The sequence below is a fragment of the Neodiprion virginianus genome, chromosome 4, assembly GCF_021901495.1.
Source record: "Neodiprion virginianus isolate iyNeoVirg1 chromosome 4, iyNeoVirg1.1, whole genome shotgun sequence".
NCBI classification, from domain to species: Eukaryota; Metazoa; Arthropoda; class Insecta; order Hymenoptera; family Diprionidae; genus Neodiprion; species Neodiprion virginianus.
In genome coordinates this window covers 28,760,072-28,779,370 of record NC_060880.1, presented here as the reverse complement: position 1 = coordinate 28,779,370, position 19,299 = coordinate 28,760,072, and the positions used below count along the sequence as shown (strand labels likewise).

Sequence of the window (19,299 nt, the reverse complement as noted above, 5' to 3'; positions counted from 1 at the left end):
AAACCCTCCGTCGATGTCTTGCTTCTTGTCCCATCTCGCCGCCCCCGCTCTTCCCATCCTTGTACAATTTGATCTTAATACGATAAGTACGTCTGGGTCCTATCATCCCATCCAACTGCGTCATCCCAGGCATTTTCGCTAACGATTCCACGGCTGTCTGTGACCAAACCTCCTCATTCGCCGGGACGACCCCCAGTTTTGGTAAAAAAGCAGGTTTACTTGTACATTTAGGTATGCCCCCGCTTCGACCGTAGTTTACCGCGTTTGCCGTAAAATTAACCAGCCCGCGGTAGGTATAAACATTTGCATTTCTCTCGGCGGCTCTTTCACGTATCACCAACATTTTGGCGACCCTCGTTATAAAAGAACCGGTGGTATATACGCTAACACGAGTATCTACTGTGCACGCAGAGTGTGTAAAATTCGCTCGTCTACGCCAAGGAATTTTATTCCGTGTGGTAAAATGAAAAAAAGCAACTTATCGGCTAAAATTGACCCGACGCTGCAGGACCAAAAAGAAGAAAAGAATTCCCCTGCTAAAATTCATATCACGATAATACAAAAATATCCGATAAATAACAAGTCTCCCTTTCTCTCGGAGCACTGACCCATGTATATTATGTATAACAACGCGTACATAAATAGCTTTTCCACTGGCGTGAAATTATCTTTCCGTTTGATGATTACCCTCATATCTTCTAATACACGTGCTACACGGTGAGATGAATAATGTATGAGTTGGTTTCATTTTCCGCGTCAATAATACAAAGTCTCAGTCCCTGTGGGCCAAAAGTAAACTCCAGGAGAGAGGCATACGAAGAAGAGGGGTTAGCGAGCAGAGTGGAGCAGCCAGCAGATCGGGGGGGAATGATAAGCGAGGAGAGGGGCAGGGAGTGGAGTGGAGAAACCGCCACATACTGCCTTCGCGATGTAGTTTCATGGAGAGAGGAGATCCCCCTACGCAACCCCTATGACTTATGGCATCAAATTTCGACTGAAAATAACTACCACTCAACTTACCCCTTGACACCCCACCGCGCCAGTGTCAAATGTCACGCGTAACGTACGTAATGTACATGCGTGTATAGGTGTGTATATATATTGTTACAACGGGGGGAAATTACGAAAGATCTAAGAGAATCAAAGAGTTCTCTGTGCGATTTAAGCGAACGCCGAGCCAAAGAAGTCTCACGAACAAGGAATATTAAGAAAGAAAATAGATGTATTTGGACACAAGCTCTCTTTTTAAAGTCTAGAGACTGACTGTTTTTACAATAATGTCGGTTGACGCAGCAACCTTATTCTTTTTAAAGACATAAGAGGTTTATAAACGTCTTTTATCTATGATGACTACTAGATCATTTAAAAGGGGACAAAACGGGTGATTTCACCCTTTGTAACACTACTCCCCCTCGAGGAAAAGAGTCGACCCGACTCGGAAAAGATAAACAATTACAAAAGAATGTGATCTAGCAGTCAGTGCTCGAAGGTGAGTTGGAGCTGTGGCTCTAAAAATTTAAGAACTCCTTTTTTTACTATCTGGCATTTGCCCACAGTCTCAAGGTAAACCACAGAAAACCTTGAGCAGATAGTTGAGCATTAAATAATCTCAAAAATGTATGTGCCATGTTTTATAAAGGTCAGTGTCAATGAGTGTTATGTGGCTTCATGAATTCAAAGTTATCCGAAACGGTCCAGATCGATGTCGAAAAGAAATCCAATCCTCTTCATGAAGGATTGTCCGAACGAAACAGGCTCGGGTGGAAACATCGAGGCGGGAACCGAAAATTCCAGGACCAAACAGAATAAAAGCAGATTCCTTTTTGGAAATTCACACAGGAAACAGGGAAATACATGGGTGACTGATCCAGGACTTCTTTAGAAATAGTTCACCCTAGAGTTTTGGAAGGACAAATGTGAGTGATGGTATAACCATTCAAATTCACCGAGTGAATTTGGGAGAATACACGAATAAAATAAATTAAATATGTAGTCAAAAGAAAAGGAACGATCTTATCTGAATATCCGGAGAACCCAGGCTAAGACCGGACAAACAGTACAGCTGGAGTTAACATCGGGAACAGCCAAAGACGGCAGATTCGTCGGGAAAAATCTATAAAAACTCAAAGAAACTGACATATGGGTTAGAAAAATAAGAGAGGATCGACCAAACGCTCACTACTTCATTCAAGCGCAGAACCGAAACACTCTTCAAGCCAAAGAAATCGATGTATCAAAATTTCTCGAATCGACGGAAGTCGAAGATCCCGACCTGTCAACATCATAGCTGGAGAAAAACCGGTAGTATCATGAATTGCAGAGCGATACGATAAAAGAAATAAGGGAATCCACTCATCCCAATCTTTCAAAACGTTTCGAGGTTGATTTTACGGTAACCAGAACAAAGAGTCGAATCGCCGGTAGAAATGACGCAGTTGTGAGCGGAAAGAAAATCTACGCCTAAAATGCCTTCATCTTCTATATCAGCTACTAGAACTTCATGTGGGGATTGAACACAATCCGCTACTGTTACCTGTACGACCATCTTACCTACGACAGGAGTAATTGCTCCGGTAGCAGTGCGAATAGACGCAGAAGGATTAATTGAAGCAAGAGACGAAATCATATCAGGACGAACAACGGAAATTTCGGCTCCAGTATCTATCACCCACAAACAACTTAGTCCGTTAACGGAACCTTTAGCATATAGGCCGGTACGACGCAGGCCTCTAACCACGAACTGTGAAGCAATAGGGCTAAGGAACTTGGAAGAAACCGATGATATCCGCCCTTTCGAAACATCGGTAGCTAGTTTCCCGAATTCTGAGGAACAGAAGGTTGTGCTGACCAAACTGGATTAGAGGTAGCCCTCTTGGAAGCATTTTTGCGCCACGAATCTTCCGCAGTCTTCAACTGACGGTCGAGTTTAAAACAATTCTTCGCGATATGTCCTCTTACGCCGCAAAACTGGCACTCTGAGACAGGCCGATTGGAGTTTGATCTATTGTAACGAGAGAAACCACTATTTTTCCTTCCTGGAAGAGAATCTGAGCTAGGCTGATTGACTGAAGGACGGGACGAAGAATTTTCTGAAGGTTCAGCTTGGCTCAATCGATGAAGTTGACGCGAACCTAAATCCGCCTCGTTTATGGCTTCTAATTCTAAGCCCTTAATAATTGCTTCATGTAGAGAAGTTGGAGCTGCGAGCCTCAAATGATACCGAAGCTCCGGATTCCGAATTGCATTAATGAATTTCGCCCGAGCTATCTGATCTCTAGCCTTTTCTGTACAATCAGTAAGGGAATGTCGAGCGAGACGTTCGATGTCGTTTCCGAGAGAGGCTAAATCTTCCCTGGGCCCTTGACGTCTATTTTCAAACTGAGTAAAATAAAGTTTGGAAAGATGTTCTTCGCCAAACCGGAGTTTAAGAGCCGCACAAATGCTGTCGAAATTTTCAGAATCCGAATCTGAAAGCGATCCAAGAACTACCAAAGCCGGACCAGACAAAGACGCTGTCAAATTAGCTGCTTTCTGGGACGGATTCCAACCATTAACCTTACTAATCATGTTAAACTGACGTTCGTATAGACTCCAAGCAGACGAACCGTCATACGAACCGGGCTTCAAATTCGATTGTTTCGAGGGCAACTCTACAATACTCGCGGAAGGTACAGAGACCTGATTGAGTCCGAACGAGCTCTGAGTTTGCGGAGGGAGAACATTGACAGTTCCGCGTGATTTTAAAAAGGCCAAGAACTCTGACTGAATATCTACACTAGGATGAGACGACGCGACAGGAGGCTCAACTACTTCCGAAATATCACGTGACGGAACATCGTGGCATCGCGGAAAAGAGCTAACCTGAGCTTGTCGCGAGACATGAACAGGTGGAAAATTTTTAGCAACAGGGGGAATTTCGCCTCCCCCATAAATAGCGTCAGACCTTGATTGATCCGGAATTGAATGAATGGAGGTCCTCCTTGCCGGGACCGGGACTGAAGGAAGTGAAGTCCTTCTACCTGGGGATGGAACTGGGCGTATCGGGAATTCCTGCGGCCGCTCCTGAAGCTTCTGCACACCTTGCAGGATCCCGATCAACGCCTGAGACACGATTTCTTGTTGTTGACGCTGTTGCAAGAGGAGTTCGTGCAGAAGATTCTGCTGTTCCTGTTGCTGCTGTTGTAGCAGTTGTTGATGTTGTTGTTGCTGTTGTTGATGTTGTTGTTGCTGCTGAATCTGACGCATCAGCAAATCTTGGTTTCCCTGGATTAGCTCTGCCAAGAGAGCTAGCTGGGGCTGGGGCTGAACCTCAGCTTCCGAACGACGAGAAATGGAAGGAAACGCTGGTTCAGGAGAACGCTGGCACGACGAAACGCGTCCGGCAGCTCGTCGCTCCGCGCGTGATGCTCTCGACGTAGGAGTTCGTTGCATTATTTTAAATACTTCTTTACACTCAAAATTCACTCAAATGGCACAGAAGAGATCCCGCTTCTGACACCAATGTTACAACGGGGGGAAATTACGAAAGATCTAAGAGAATCAAAGAGTTCTCTGTGCGATTTAAGCGAACGCCGAGCCAAAGAAGTCTCACGAACAAGGAATATTAAGAAAGAAAATAGATGTATTTGGACACAAGCTCTCTTTTTAAAGTCTAGAGACTGACTGTTTTTACAATAATGTCGGTTGACGCAGCAACCTTATTCTTTTTAAAGACATAAGAGGTTTATAAACGTCTTTTATCTATGATGACTACTAGATCATTTAAAAGGGGACAAAACGGGTGATTTCACCCTTTGTAACAATATATATACCTATATACATTACACGGGATATTGCGCGGAGGGGGTTGAAGTGACTCTGTTACCGTACCAAACTTTGAGCAGATATCTGTTTCACTGTTGTAAATTAACAGTGGGAGAATCTGAATGCAGACCAACTGAATTCCGGAAGGGAGAATAACGGGATGATGCATAGAATTCAATACGACAGTAGTTCCCTGGGTAAAGAAGGAGAAAAAGTGAAATTGATGATTCCAGTGTGACATTCGAATTTTAGGAATCTTTTTCACAAAATTTTTATATCTATGTATGCGTGTGATGTATAGGTGTACATTATGGACTGGCTAAGTATGAGAAAATAATAAAATTAGGCGCAAATCGTGTTAAGAGTTGGCAAAGAAAGAGAAAATATAACTCAATCTACATCTTGAAATTGGGGAAATTTGATCATCCTTTCATATCGTAATTGTCGCAGCATCTGGTAAGAGACGGTCCACGAAAGAGATACGAATTTCGTTAGCTCGTTATTTGATTCTTTTGTTTATACCTTTTCTTCTTTTTCTTTTTCCATAAAACTCAATGTTTTTTTGACAATTATAAGAATGATTTAATAACGACAAGCTCATCGTTCCAATAAATCCGATACGAAACTGTTATTTTACCTTTACGGACGATACGAACAACGTGCTGCTTGTACGAGTGACGGAAATTCTAATTTGCATTCCTTCTCGTAGGATTTTACATTAACAAGCGTTCTTCAAAACTCTTTGCAGTGCGGAAAACTTCACTGGGATATCAAGAAAACGTGCACGGAAAAGTGAGGAATCCTGCCTTAACATTCCAGGATTCCAGGATTCCAGGAAACGGTAAACATTCGTTCGACTTGACTAAGCTTGCTTTTCATAAAAACATCTTGATATCGGAATCCTTAAAAATGGTTTAAAATAAAACGGCATCAAAATAAACGGACGACGTAGCTTAGAAATTTCTGCACTTTGCACGAATATTCGATCAGATTTTTTGCTCTCACCTTTTTCCATTACTTGAACTTTATACATCTCCCGCACGAGAATCTCGCCGTGTATAGAAATCGAAAGGATAAGTCTACCATGTAATTGCGTAAGGGTCTTCAGAACCCTAACGAGCTCTGCAAACTTTACAACTTTTGACAAAATCCATTTATGTCAATAGTCGTTTGCAGACAGGTCACAATTATTCTCATAAAAAATTCACTTTTCCATTACGTCTACGAGTATTTTTCCAGACATTTATATTTGAAAGGAAATTACGGACGTGAAAAAAACTATTCAATTTACCTTGGCAGTTGACATAACGGCGTAAATAGCGATACAATTACTAGCAATAACGATGCGATGGCCTTGCACGTGAAACGACGTCCAATAATTCTGACTGTCGTGCGTCCCAAGATTTTTGATTAAATTGAATTAAGTCAAATCGAGCCAAATGTGTAACAGAAGAAGAAAGCCTCAGATCCAATGCCGCAGGTGCATCTCCGCGGTTCAGATCCATTGGACGCGGCAATTTTAAAAGTATTACTGTCCTTTGAAACCCCCACCCGCGTGTTCAGTCGAGTGTGAATCCTGTGTGGCAGCATTTTCCTCGACTGATTGAAATTTCAAGTTCGGTTAGCCATGGCCAAAGAACTCGCCTTTAACCGCTTGACATCATCCCTAATTCCGAAGTACTCGAGGCACTTTGTGCCGCGGAGATCCGAGTCAGCAAATCTTAATTAATTCGTGCTCCAATTCCCAAGTCCTCGTATAACTTATGGTAAAAAAAAGTTGACGGGCTTGCATCTGCGGAAAATTTGTTCAGTGAAATACTTATTATAATTTTTGACAATTCTTCTACTCTCCTAAGTAACAGTAAAATCAAGTTAGCGGAGAACTTCGCTTGGCACGGATGCAGAGTCCTGCAGACACCCGGCGGTCTGGCGCGATGCGAAATTAATCAAGCTCGCTCGCTGTCAGGAAGAGGCGCAGCTAGGGCGTTTGATACTAGAAACTAATCGAAGCCTTGTTGGTTTTTGTTCAGCAAACGCAACGTGTAGCGAACACCCGGTGCTCTTGCAAAAAGCGCCTCTCCTCGCCGCCGCGTCTAAAGGATGCGATGTGCCTCGGCCAAGGAAGGATCCCTACGGACAACGTGCCAGCCATAAGAAATGAGGAAAAGTTAATATTGCGCTTTGGTTCCTGCAATATTATCTAATCGATCGTATGAAAGAAGCTTTATTTCTTCGAAAGAAACTGTGTAATATCAGGAACCAGAACTGAAATTCCTTGAGGGGAGGCTGGTCAAAGACCATACGCATGACCTGGCCGCAGACAAGTCTTCCGTCAATCGCGTGATCAGTGATCTACTTTTGATTCATTTCCTCCAGGAGAAACTATATCAACAGGATGGATAGTGCGGAAGTAATGACTTGTAGCACGATGGACTGGAAGATTTTTCGATTCAAGTATTACAACTGCAGGGAAGAGCCGAGAAACCTCGTTGGTTAAAAAGTTAGTGCGAATTAAATTCAAATAGAAGTAAAAAAGGTACGTACAGTATATATGTATATATATATATACATGTACATAAAGTCGAAGCTTTGCGACTGGACGAAAGTAATTACCAAAATAAGAAATTCATCTGCGGTTTCCTCGATCTTTAATATCCGAAGGGGCTTCAAAGCTCTCTTGGGATTTTAATTTTAGCCCGATGATTTTCTCCTGCAATGCGGTGATGGCCTACATCTAGTGGTTGTAGTTAGTTAGCGAATAGCGTCGTGATGCCGGCCGCGATTGGCTGCCGGATCGCGTTGAGGGAAAACTCAACTGCCCCCATGGCAGTACTTCCGTTACGCGAAACTCGAGCTAATAATTGCCACTGATTCAGGTTCGTCAATAATGCAGGCCTCGTCCTAATCCCCGGATCCCTCCGCCCCTGGTTTGCCAAAGCCGTGGCACCCGGGGCTTTCATATTTTATCAAACCAATTTTCATTTTTATTTCGCCCGCGGAGCGTTAACGAGTTTTTGCTTTTAGTAGCCGGGCGCGATTACTGCCGGCGTTCAATCTATACTCTGAGCGTATACGTATATCCATATATATCGAGTTTGAAAATATCATCGAAAAATACGCGTAAGCGGGAAAGATACCCATGTAATGTCCATCAGTTGTGTACTTGTGCAAAATTAGCAAAGTTACGATTTTCGACCTTCCAGATAAACCAAGTTCTGTATAAACATTTCGGAGAAATTCTCGGACCACATTCAAATGTTTAAAATTCAACTTTGTCATTTCATCGAATCTTCAATGCGAATATGAAATACAAAAAATCCGCATTAGCTATCAAGATCATACTTTAAAAAAATTTAAGATATTGAACCAATTTGATCTTTCAAGCTTAAGAACCGTTCAAAATTTTGTCCACATGTGAATCGGAATTTGACTGTTCAGAATTTCAATTCGGACCTTCTCAAACTTTCAGCCCGAAAAGATGAACACGGTTGACGTTGAGATGCGAGAGGCTTTACCGCGTGCCTCAGGCTTGAGCAAATTACCTCGAAGATGTAGCGATAAAAAGTGGAAACTCCTCCAATTGGCACGCGGATACGAGTGCTTATGAGCCCGTTCCCTGCCTCCTGCTGCACATACGGAAGACCGGTCGCTCCCGATTCGAATGACCTGGGAATAACACACAATCCTCAGTTTCTTGCGTCACTTATGTTACCGAGGAAGACTTACGGACCGGCGCAGCTCGAGTATACCCATAACAAAGTTAATGGCAAGTGGGTAATCACACGGAAATCGTCGGGCGCAATCTCCTCGTTTGGGAACCGGGAGAGTGGCCGAGGAGCATCCACGTTCCTATAATTATTTCAAGTCCGTATTTCACACTCCCGTCACCGCCCTGTTAAACCTGAACATACATATATGTATACCACTGAAATCGCGCGTGAACACCTGCCTAATTGTTAATAATTTACTAAAGTTAAACTGCCTCTGTTGTACCATTTTATTTTCGTAGCATAGACCCTCTGGTTAGGAGAAACTTGCCAGCTGCCCGACACTTTGATTTCATAATATTCTCTTCCGAAATGGTAATCGATTGGTGCGGAACTTTACCCATCAAACACCATCCGCACGTTGCCCGCATGCTGTTCGGTCCAGCTGACCTCGACGCTTTGCCGTTGCAATTATCATGGTGGCCAATTAGTTGAATAAATATCCAGTGCACAATTCCGAGAAAGAAGTGCGGCGCGTTTGTTATTGAATAAAAATCAGTTGGCAGTGAATAAAATTTGCCCAGATGAAATCTGGACAACCTGCTGTGTTTACGTGCAGGCGTAAAATATTGCTCCAGCAATTTCGCGGATTTATAACAACTGCTATGTAAATCAAACAGAAATTCTGTTATGAGGTATGGCTTTGTAAATTCGAGTATTGATTGCTCTCGCTTCAACCTGAACCGTTTCATATTTAATTTACTTTTTCGTTTATTCATTTCAATTTCTCTTTCTTTCTTTTTTTTTCATCTTTTTCCACATCGTGACTTGCGGATCTATCCGATATTTTGATTTTTGGTTCCGGTTTGTTTCTATACACCTGTAGCACTTTGTGCTGTGAGTATCACGGAATCGTTCTACGTCTGTTTCTATCTATCTGTCACTCTTCGTCGAATAACATGAAGACCGAACGTGCCCGTCACGATACCACCTGCTGTATCAGCTACCTGCATGAAATATAGCTATACATTTGCGCAGTTATCGGTTTAAAGCTCATTGTCAGACAGTGATCGTACTCTGTAGGAAATTCTACAATGTCAATTGCTGCTTACAAACATCTCCATATTTCGTAACACCAAAATTCTATCTTTAATTTGTTATAATAAAAGAGATTTCGTTTATTTGTTAACTTCATAATTGTTGAACAACATGAAGCACTCGTTTTAATTTCACATACAAATCCCTCGTCACTTATCACCCCCATCATTTCCAGCATCCCCGTTATACGCGTTAAGCGATTCGTTTTGCACACGTGCGAGTCACTGCGTCATGGTGTTAAATAAAACAATATGAATGGTAAAGAAATAAATAGCCTCAAAGGATATTCCGGATAGATGTTCATTCTTTTCTGAAACCGGTGGTTGAACGAAATTTTTTTTAGGTTTTGTCGGATATTACTCGACGTGCTGGTTGAGAGGGGAATTTTTACCTTGTGGTATTATTTCGTTGATGGTTACAACGTAACTTTCCACTGGAAAGTTTAACGCGCCTAGGTACTATGCGTATATAATTCCCTAGTAACACTCCTTCGAGAACATTTGCCGAAGTTGGGAGTTCGAAGGGGAAAAATTTCACCCTGCCGAGGCTTTCGTTAGAATAAATGATCTCTCAGTGAAACGCGTCAGGCCGAGAGATCACACCAGAAAATCAAACCTGACCTCGATGAAGCGCAAATTAGAAAATGGCTTACGCTAGATTTACTTTTATCTTCAGGGCTGAATAAATGTGGCTATTAATAAAATACGCTGACTCCCAGGCCCGTTAACGCCTCTACTACGTTTTATAAGTAAGGTGCGTATAAAAAAAGGCTCTAAAAAATATATTCCGCCTTAAGCCCTTTAACGGAGAGGAGAATGGAAATACGCCGCAGGATTAGGCAGAGATAAAGGTACAATAAAATCCTCGTCAAAGAGCAAATCTTATTCGACGACTACCGCCGACCGACCCTGGTCTTTTCAAACCAGGGTTAACCAACTCGGTAATGGCAGATTACCGATCGCCGTACAACAACTGTCACCTTTTATAAGCCAGCTGATCCCAAATTCGATGCTCGAAGCTTTTTTGCACGAATTGTCGCGGGTTTATATCTGTCGAACACCGTGCTTTCATCCAGCTTAATGTTTTTCAGTAACAGTCTTGACGTCGGTAATTTTTCTTTGCTTCGTCGTTAAAGCGCCAATTGTCGCAAATGATTGAATACCGTTCGATCGCGACTTGAAGAAGGGATCTGGCCGTTGTGTCAAACGTGGCTCGGAGTTGCGTTCAGAGATTCGAAGGCGTATAAACGGAAGGCGAGTGGATAGTATGTGATATCATGAAAATGGATTTGAGCTAGGTTCGTAATATTTGCACACGGTGGAAACTCGAGGAGGCGTTAAGGTAAGCCGTAACCCTTAGCCCCGTGTAAACCCACCCCTTATACCGATGCTTACAGCTATAGGCCCATACTTCATCCCCTTGTCCTCGTAGACTGCTCATGCCCCAGACTATGTAGATTGTTAGGTGCCTAACAGTCTTGTTACTCGATAGTAATCATGTAAGATGGAGCCAGAGCCCTGTGATTATTAATTAGGGCATAATCACACGGGGATTTCCTCGTTCGCTCTTCTAGTTAACTCTGACAAGATAATTTACGATTATTATAGCTGCACGTTTATTGTACCTACGTGCAGGAGACTCAATTTTCTCCGATACCATTTCGTTCGCCTCCACGGCCAAAACGTCCGTCAATGTCTGGAAGAAACCTGGAATTAATTAATCAAACATCCAGGCATATGATTATTCAATGCCGATAGAATTTCAATCTTAGACTTCCACTCTCACAATTAGTCGTGATTACAATTAATGAGACTCGGTCGATATACAAATGAAATAAAATTTATAATTCAGAAGTAGGTGTAATATCCGCTCTACAATTCACATATACATCACATTTGGTATTGCATATTTATTCTAATTATGCATGTCATGCACATTCCGCCATTAATTATTAACATCATCGTCGATAATTTTACCAATTAAAACGCGTCAATTAAATTCCTCACGATCCTTTTCTGAAGTGAATATCGTTCGCAATTTCACACCGCTGGTCGTGCTGTGTCTAGTTTATAGTTTGCAGCAATTTTGCGACGAGTGTTTCGTCGAAGGGTTAAATCGTCCAATTATCAGCAAAATTCATCTCATCTGTCGATGGCGTCGCTAACGGGTATAAATTCACAGATTTTCGATCCAATCTGGTCGGAGTGAGAACTGATAGATTTGACTGGCAACGAACGTTAATTGCAATAATTATATCGCGGAGTATCAGCAGGTTACCAAACGTGTTATAAAATACCACACCGGATTAACGGAATAAATAATTCGGCTCGTCACACGATTCTGACAGGTTGATCAAACACACCGTGCAGCTTTGACCGATGGCAATATTATCCTCGCCCGCAAACGCGTATGGGGACACACATGTGCAGGTACATGAATAAGATGGAACAGTCCATGCATCACCCGAGAAATGGAAACAGAGGTTTGCATACAAGTGTCACGGGGATTCAGGACCAAGGAGATGAACGCTCCGTTTTCTTTACTCGACAGGCTGGCACTGAGAGCTGTGTCACAGGTCCTCTTACTCGCTTTCTACTGCATCCAGAGTCTAGACTCCGTTCCCATCCACTTCGTGTGTCTTGTTGCAAAGAGGTTACGCATACCGGCGAATATCGTTGCACACATTCAGATCTCGCGGTATGCCGACAAATGATCTCGACAAAAGACTGTTTCTCAGTTCGCGTCACTTACCAGGGATCAACGGACCGCATGTGTGGGTATCCTTTTTGCTCCCGGGGCATATGATATGAGGATAAACTCACGGGATTTTCACCGCGGTTTATAGGAATAAAAGTTTGCTGTACGAATTCGGACGAGTCCTGCAGCTGAATTCCGTGATCGAAGAGCAATCCTCATTTCACATATGCAAATGTACATAGAAGTGCACTCGAATTTACGATTTTTTGTAAAAATATTCCGATACCGCTAACACGCCTGCACTTCACTCACCGTCCGAGTTGGATACTTTTTCGAGAACGAGAGCCACGCTGGGATATCTAACCGAAAGCGTGTACTTTCCGAAATGCATCAATGCTGAGCACTCGCACAAGGAAGTCAGCGAGTAGCGGCTCTGCAGTTTATATGCCCCGGTTCGCCGGAAGTAACCCAAGTGCAATTATTTATATTGATACACCGATCGATGCCTCGAGCATCGGCGATGCTGGGGCAGTTCCGAAGAATTAATATCGCCGGATTTCCACGAGGAACCCCCAAAGGCGCTTCGATATCTCTGCGTGGATTATATGCGCTTAGTTCGAAAACCGGATCCCAGCTAGACAGTCATTTTCTTTATTATCCTGAAGTATTTCAGCCTCCCTCCTTAGCCCCCGGCGGTTTTTACCCCGCGGCTGGTTATTATGAAAAAAAATATCTGCCCTTACCTTATCCTACCTATGCTGATCCGAGACTTTATTTACGGAACCTCGGAGGTTCGTCGTCAAGTTTTTCTCTTCATTTTCTCTCATACCCCTCGTCAATTTTCCTTCTGTCGTTCCTTCGCATTTTTCTTCTTTTTCTTTTTAATATCCTTTCTTTCCTTTGGAATACTTTCCCGCTCTCGCTGATGGCTGAGCTGGCGGGCGTAACGACGTGACATTCGAAGAGAAAGCGAATTGGAGCTGCAGATACAAGGTGCGTCGCAAATGCTCTGTCTTTATTATTCCGTTTTCCGTTTTTCCACTCTCTCGTTTCTCCGTATAACGATAAAACTTTCTTACGTAGGGGTGAAAGGTCGCATCGCGAAGATGATTGTATCCAACTGTATACGCGTGAACAGAAGAACAAGTCCTGGGCCAATTACTGCCACCGTCTTCGATCACTAATTGTAAGTTCTCTGAACCACTCGGCACTCTTGCCTGCCGTCAGGAATTGATACAGGGTGCGGTAAGCGAGATAGAGAAAGATGAGAACCTAATTAGCTACTCGTAAATAACACCATGATTATACCCCCCAATCGGTCGAGAAATCTACAAAATAACGAATTTCCACTTGGGGCTAATTATCGTGCACGCACATTGCATGGGAATACAGGAACTCGGGACTGGATTATCTTTCCCCCTGCCCCTTCAAACGATCGTAATATCTGGAGAAAAATTAATTCGATTCATTTACTGTCCCGGCGGCTGGTGTTGCGTGTTATAATTAATTTACTGTACAAGTTGACACACTGCCCACAGTGTGTTTAAACTCGTTCGTTCGAACACGCCAAACCCAGGCTTATGTTATGGCTATATTACGGTGTCGTTAATTTTGTAATTAATGACTCAATCCGCCTCTTCCACGAATCGTTACTTTTGCAATACGGCTGCATAAACGTACCTTGTGCATGGCCACCAATGTCACCATGGTCTTTCGAATAATTCGACATGTAATAAACGTTCATCAGATTTTGGCTGTATTCTATAATCCGCCAACGTCTGATTATACATCCAATCGATAAACACCTAACTGTAACGTTAAAATTCGTACGTGATATCAACGGGGATACCGGTAGTTTTTTTTTTTCCATCATATAAAATCTCACGTGATAATTGCATGTCGACTATAATTCCGCGGCGTGCAAAAGCTGATACGAATGAAAATTGATCGCGAGCAACTTAATCAACGGAACGTGGGCAGCCTGGAAGCAGAGATGTATTTATTGCCTTCGCTGGTCCCTGCATATGGTGGATAATACGCAGTGGGTGCGTAGCGTCGAGGGACGGCAAAGGAACCACACAAGGGCATGCATCGGTGCATCGAGGGTCATGGTTTTCAGAGAGCTTGATCAATTAGTGACGGTATTTAATTGGCCGCGCGGGCGTTGATGAATGGAGAGCCGCGCCTCCGTTTCTTCTCTCATTCTCTGATTCCGCGTCGTCCTTTCGCCCGCTCTCGGCTCTTCCTCCAACTCCGCAAGAGGAACGCGTGACGTAAGATACTATATCGCCACCGCGAGTCTTCCGCTGGCTAATGACGTCTCGAACAAGATAAGCGCTCTACCGGTTAAGATGTACCTATTACCCGTACGTCATACCTCAGTCCGGTTGTAATTCGCTTAATTAACATCCTTTGAAAACACTTCTAACGAGCCGCGCTGCACTTGGCGAAAGCATGAACGAAGGCTTTCGCGATTTATTTTATACGGATTACGACTGAAACGTGGACACCGCGTAGGTTTCGTATGCTGAACTACCATATATCGAACTTTCATCCAAGGTAGAATTATAACGAAACTATTCTTGCCATTTTTTTCTCCGAGATGACCCACACTCAGATAGCTGAAACGTCCTGGAAACGATTACATGGTTGAAATAAAACTGCAAGCCTGTCACCATCGGCCATGTCAAATTCCTGTCGCTTGCCAAAGTTCACAGTTGTTTGACCGTATTCGATGCTTGCAAACATGTGGAACTAAAGACTCATTTCTGCATTTTTGGGATGCTCTTACTTTCTGTTTGTTTTTTCCATTTTCGTTTACATTATACACGTGGCTATAATTTATCTTCAGGGTAAGCAATCTCTTCGTTAGGACTGACGCATATTACTAGCGCAGGGTTCGCAAGGGCGTAAATCCTGCCGTTTCATCTGGCAACAAACGTGCCACGGGACAGAGCGTTATTCATAATTAGCAGGGGATCGAGTTAATTACGGATCCAGACCCATTATCCTAATAAACCGCACCCCCGAATAAATACAGGTTATAAGCCACAAGGGCAGGCAGATGAAGGTGAGGGAGGTCTTAGCATGCCCCAAGAGACAGACGGACGAAGGAACCGACCGAGATAGCACGCTAGGAATTCGATAGATCTACCAGAAAGCACACTGTCGGCGTGAATTTCTGCGCGCTGAATATACGTGCACTCGACTTGTGTCAGCATCATTGAGCCTATTCGTTCTCGTGTCTCTGGGCTATTAATTTATTAATTGGATACCGACAATTACGACGTCTTGTCTAAAGCTCAATGCACGCTAATTTCCTCTCGTAATTATTCAGTGCAGGGTTGCCGGCGGTCCCAACCTCACTGCTACCTATTCGCTGTCAGACCGGCGCAGTCTGTTTTGATTAATTCTCATTTGCCATTTGCTATGAGAGCCTTCGATGAAAACCGGAAGGCTGTTGTCGGGAAACGATATGAAATAAACAATATCCACGGTCCAAGATGAGAGAAAATTTCAAACTAACAACAAGCACAAAGTTTCATCTTGACCGACACGCACCGAGTTATATTCTCTATAATGACGAGGATTGATGTCTAAACTTTTCTCTCAAGAAACTTTTTTCACTTTCTATTTTCCGTTCTGCGAACTTCTTTACTGTCTCAAAATTAGCTAGGATATACTTTTTCAATCTTAGTCGGGTTACTTAAAACGGTTTGACGACGTATACTTTGCGTTAATTTCAAGTGTCTTGTTGCCCACGAGGGATACAAAATCCCCGCTACTATATTTAAATATTACCAAAATCCTTCGGATGATTGTATTTCCGGGAATTTCTTTTTTTTCCAAAAATAGATTACGATACACCGTGGATTGTAAAACCAGTGTGTGGTTGAAAAGTGATGTTACCCATAATTCGTTGATTATAATTGATCAGCGAAGCATCCACGTTCTAGCGGCTTGTACCTCGGAAGTAACGATGAAAGGCTGCGGCTGCGAGTGGAATCCTTGATTGCTGATAGGGGACAAAATATCTGAACCGAAATCGATGGGTATCTGGAACGCGTTTTTACCGAGGTCTAACGAGGTACCGATTCTTAGGCATCCTTTGGACAAATTTATGGCAATTCGGTCCGTGGACCGACCATAATTTACGATCGATCGCCGAGGGGTTGCAGCAGCGGCGCTAGACGCGCATGCTTGTGAGTTTGAAAACCGGGTGCTTCGTTTTCAAACTAACAAGGGTATAAAAGTCAAAGTCCTAATTTATTCAAACCATTACGGCAACGTTCGTTTAATGAGTTAATCTCGGAATCTATAGAGGTTCGACTTTTCGGCGATGCCGATGGAATAGCCATTCACTCGTTTTACATCTCGTATTCATATTGTGTCTGCAGCTCCGATCCCAAAAACGAATACTTTTATTTACAGCCTACATAAAGTCGGCTTTCTTTCTCATCTCACCTTTTCGTACAGATTACACACACACGCGCACACACCTGCTATAAATTCTCATTCTTATTTATTACGTAAATGTGCGCAAAAGCTTTTTGTAATTACCTTACACCTCGGCGTTAGCCGTAACATTTGCAAGACCGTGCCGCGTATTCAGTTCGATTCTTTGTGGTTCTCTACCTTGCTCGTTATACTGCACTTTAAGGACGGAATAAAAAATATACTCGACAGTTATTACCGATGCTTACAGCGGCTGTGTATTTCAATCTATACTTACAAAGTCCTCTGTATATCCGTCTCTTCCCAACGTAACGTCGGGTTTTATTTCACGTATCACATGCAGGATGACACAAAAATATATTCAATTTTCTAATCAACTTCTTAATGTCGACCGAAGTAAAAATGAAGAAACTTACGATCTTTCCGCTTACTCATGGCTGCAGGTAACAGTTGGGGAGACAGTATACATTGAAATTAATGATCGGTACTAAGTTCGGTGGCAGAGACCCCAAATGAGATCTCTGGAGCATTTTATGAATCGCGGTATAATAGAATCGTGAAGAGCGTAGAAAATTGAAGACTCGGGTCACCAGGTAAAACAGGCCCTGACAAGACGGCCGTTAGTTTGAATCAAGATTGTCGTCAACGAAGGAGAAATTCTCGAACAAAGAATTCGAGAAAACTTCTTTGACATCGTGGCATTCCTACGTATTGATCAAGGGAAAAATCGCCGTCGTACGCGGATACATTTCAGTTTAAAATGGGTGTAGCAACCCTTGTAGAAAATCCCTCGCGTTCCTTCTCGGTGATTCTGTGCAGCGTGCCAAGGCTTCCTAAGGGTCAGGCCTGAAGTTGTTTCAGGGTCTACGATTGCTCCTACCGAAACAAATACTTCGAACAAAACGTCGCCTCGAGCTGGAACCGACCGAATTCGACAAAGATCTGCGTCTGCAGACGAAACTCCGCTGCATGGCCGCGGCCTAATTTCTCATTAATTCACTCGCGTTCTAAACAACTTATAGCCGCTGGTCAAATCCCCGGTGAAGACTGGCCACGCCGTGTCCAGGTTGACGACGCTCATCGTACAAGGCCAAATTGCCATCATCTGTCATATATCCCAAAAACTTGTTATACTGACCGTGCCCACCGAGATCGAGTCCCCGACACTCGATTGAACCGCCTCGCGTTCATATATCAGAAGCTGGTACATCGATGCTAATGATTTTCATCCCGTCCCCTTGACGTTCGTAGATCCATGTTGTAGATAAAACCTGATCGTTTGCCATATGATTTTCCTCGATGAAACGGGGAGAATCGACATCTGCTTTTCAATCAGACTTCTATTGGGGTTTTGTTAACACTTAGGAAATTCAAAATTCCCTCACTACTTAAATCCGAAAATTACGGAGTACCGCATAAGATCTGACCCGAAGAAAGTGTGAAGAACGTTCCTTTGGATCTATTCGTTTTCCCGTTCTTCCTCCGTTCGGTCATTATATCTCGTACAGTGACGGATGAAGGTGATCAAACATACTGCGCCTTAAGTATGTGAATAAAACGTGCAAATGGCCCGTTTCGTACGACCTGCGCATAAATTCTGCAGGGCCTGAGTGCGACGAATGTCGGATTCCGGGTGCAAAACCAGTTTACCTTAATTTTCCCATTATCTAAATCGCAGCGAACGCGAAATCGTCCGAGACAATTGGTCCCAAGTGGCTGCGAATAACATCAACCTTCATCATGCGTCACACAAGGAAAATAGCCGAGCAGTATAAGGTGTAATATTGTTTGCTGATGCGCGTGATTCACAGAGCTGTGTCATAATGACAACGCGCGGCCGAAGATGCGTTAAACGAGGGGTAAAAAATACCTGCACATGGCGTGCATCTCGAAACTTTGACACCACGCCGTGTCGTATCGTGTTACTTGAGTTATGTAACGCGCTTCGTGCCCACCTGCACTGCACGTCGACGTTGGTAAAACACTGCATAGGTATTAAAAGTATTACAACGATGTTTTAGGCGCAACAGCTGACCCTTTCGGCGGAGATCAAAAAGTTCCCACAACGAGATAGGTGAACTTTACATGGGGAAAAACCAGTGTGTCAAAATGAAAAAGTCAGGCATTAATTTGGTTCAAAGGTCGGAGGTACCTCCCCAAAAACGTAAAACGTGCCTACCAACCGCGTTGTAAAGGTGGGGTACAGGTGAACCCGGTCCTGAACCTCCACGCACTCGCAGTTAGGTCAAAGTTCCGGATAAATATCCTCCCCTGTATACACGTATGTACTTTATACCTACCAGGTGTTAGAACAGGCGCTAAATGTTCACTTACTTCATTATTACAACCTTCGGTTTCTTAGAGCCGAAGGAGTTACCGATAACGGTCATTTCTTCTGTGTGAAAGGTAAAGGAAGAACCGAAAAAGGAATTATAAATGTTCATTAACACGGACAGGCATACATTCAATCATTACGCAAAGCTCCAGTCATTTTTAAAAACAGAATCCTATTGAGTAACATTTTTTCATTTCACTTTAT

The 19,299-nt window shown here is 43.2% G+C and overlaps 1 protein-coding gene across 1 annotated transcript in view; it reads right to left on the bottom strand.

Moving 5' to 3' along the window:
• LOC124302549 (toll-like receptor 6) overlaps window positions 1–2,174 on the bottom strand; it is a 32,201-nt gene extending 30,027 nt beyond the window's left edge. Inside the window, exon 1 of the mRNA XM_046758824.1 lies at window positions 2,169–2,174. The gene's annotated coding sequence lies outside the window, so the exon portion shown is untranslated. The remainder of the gene's footprint in view (window positions 1–2,168) is intronic.
• Between the last annotated feature and the right edge of the window lie 17,125 nt (window positions 2,175–19,299).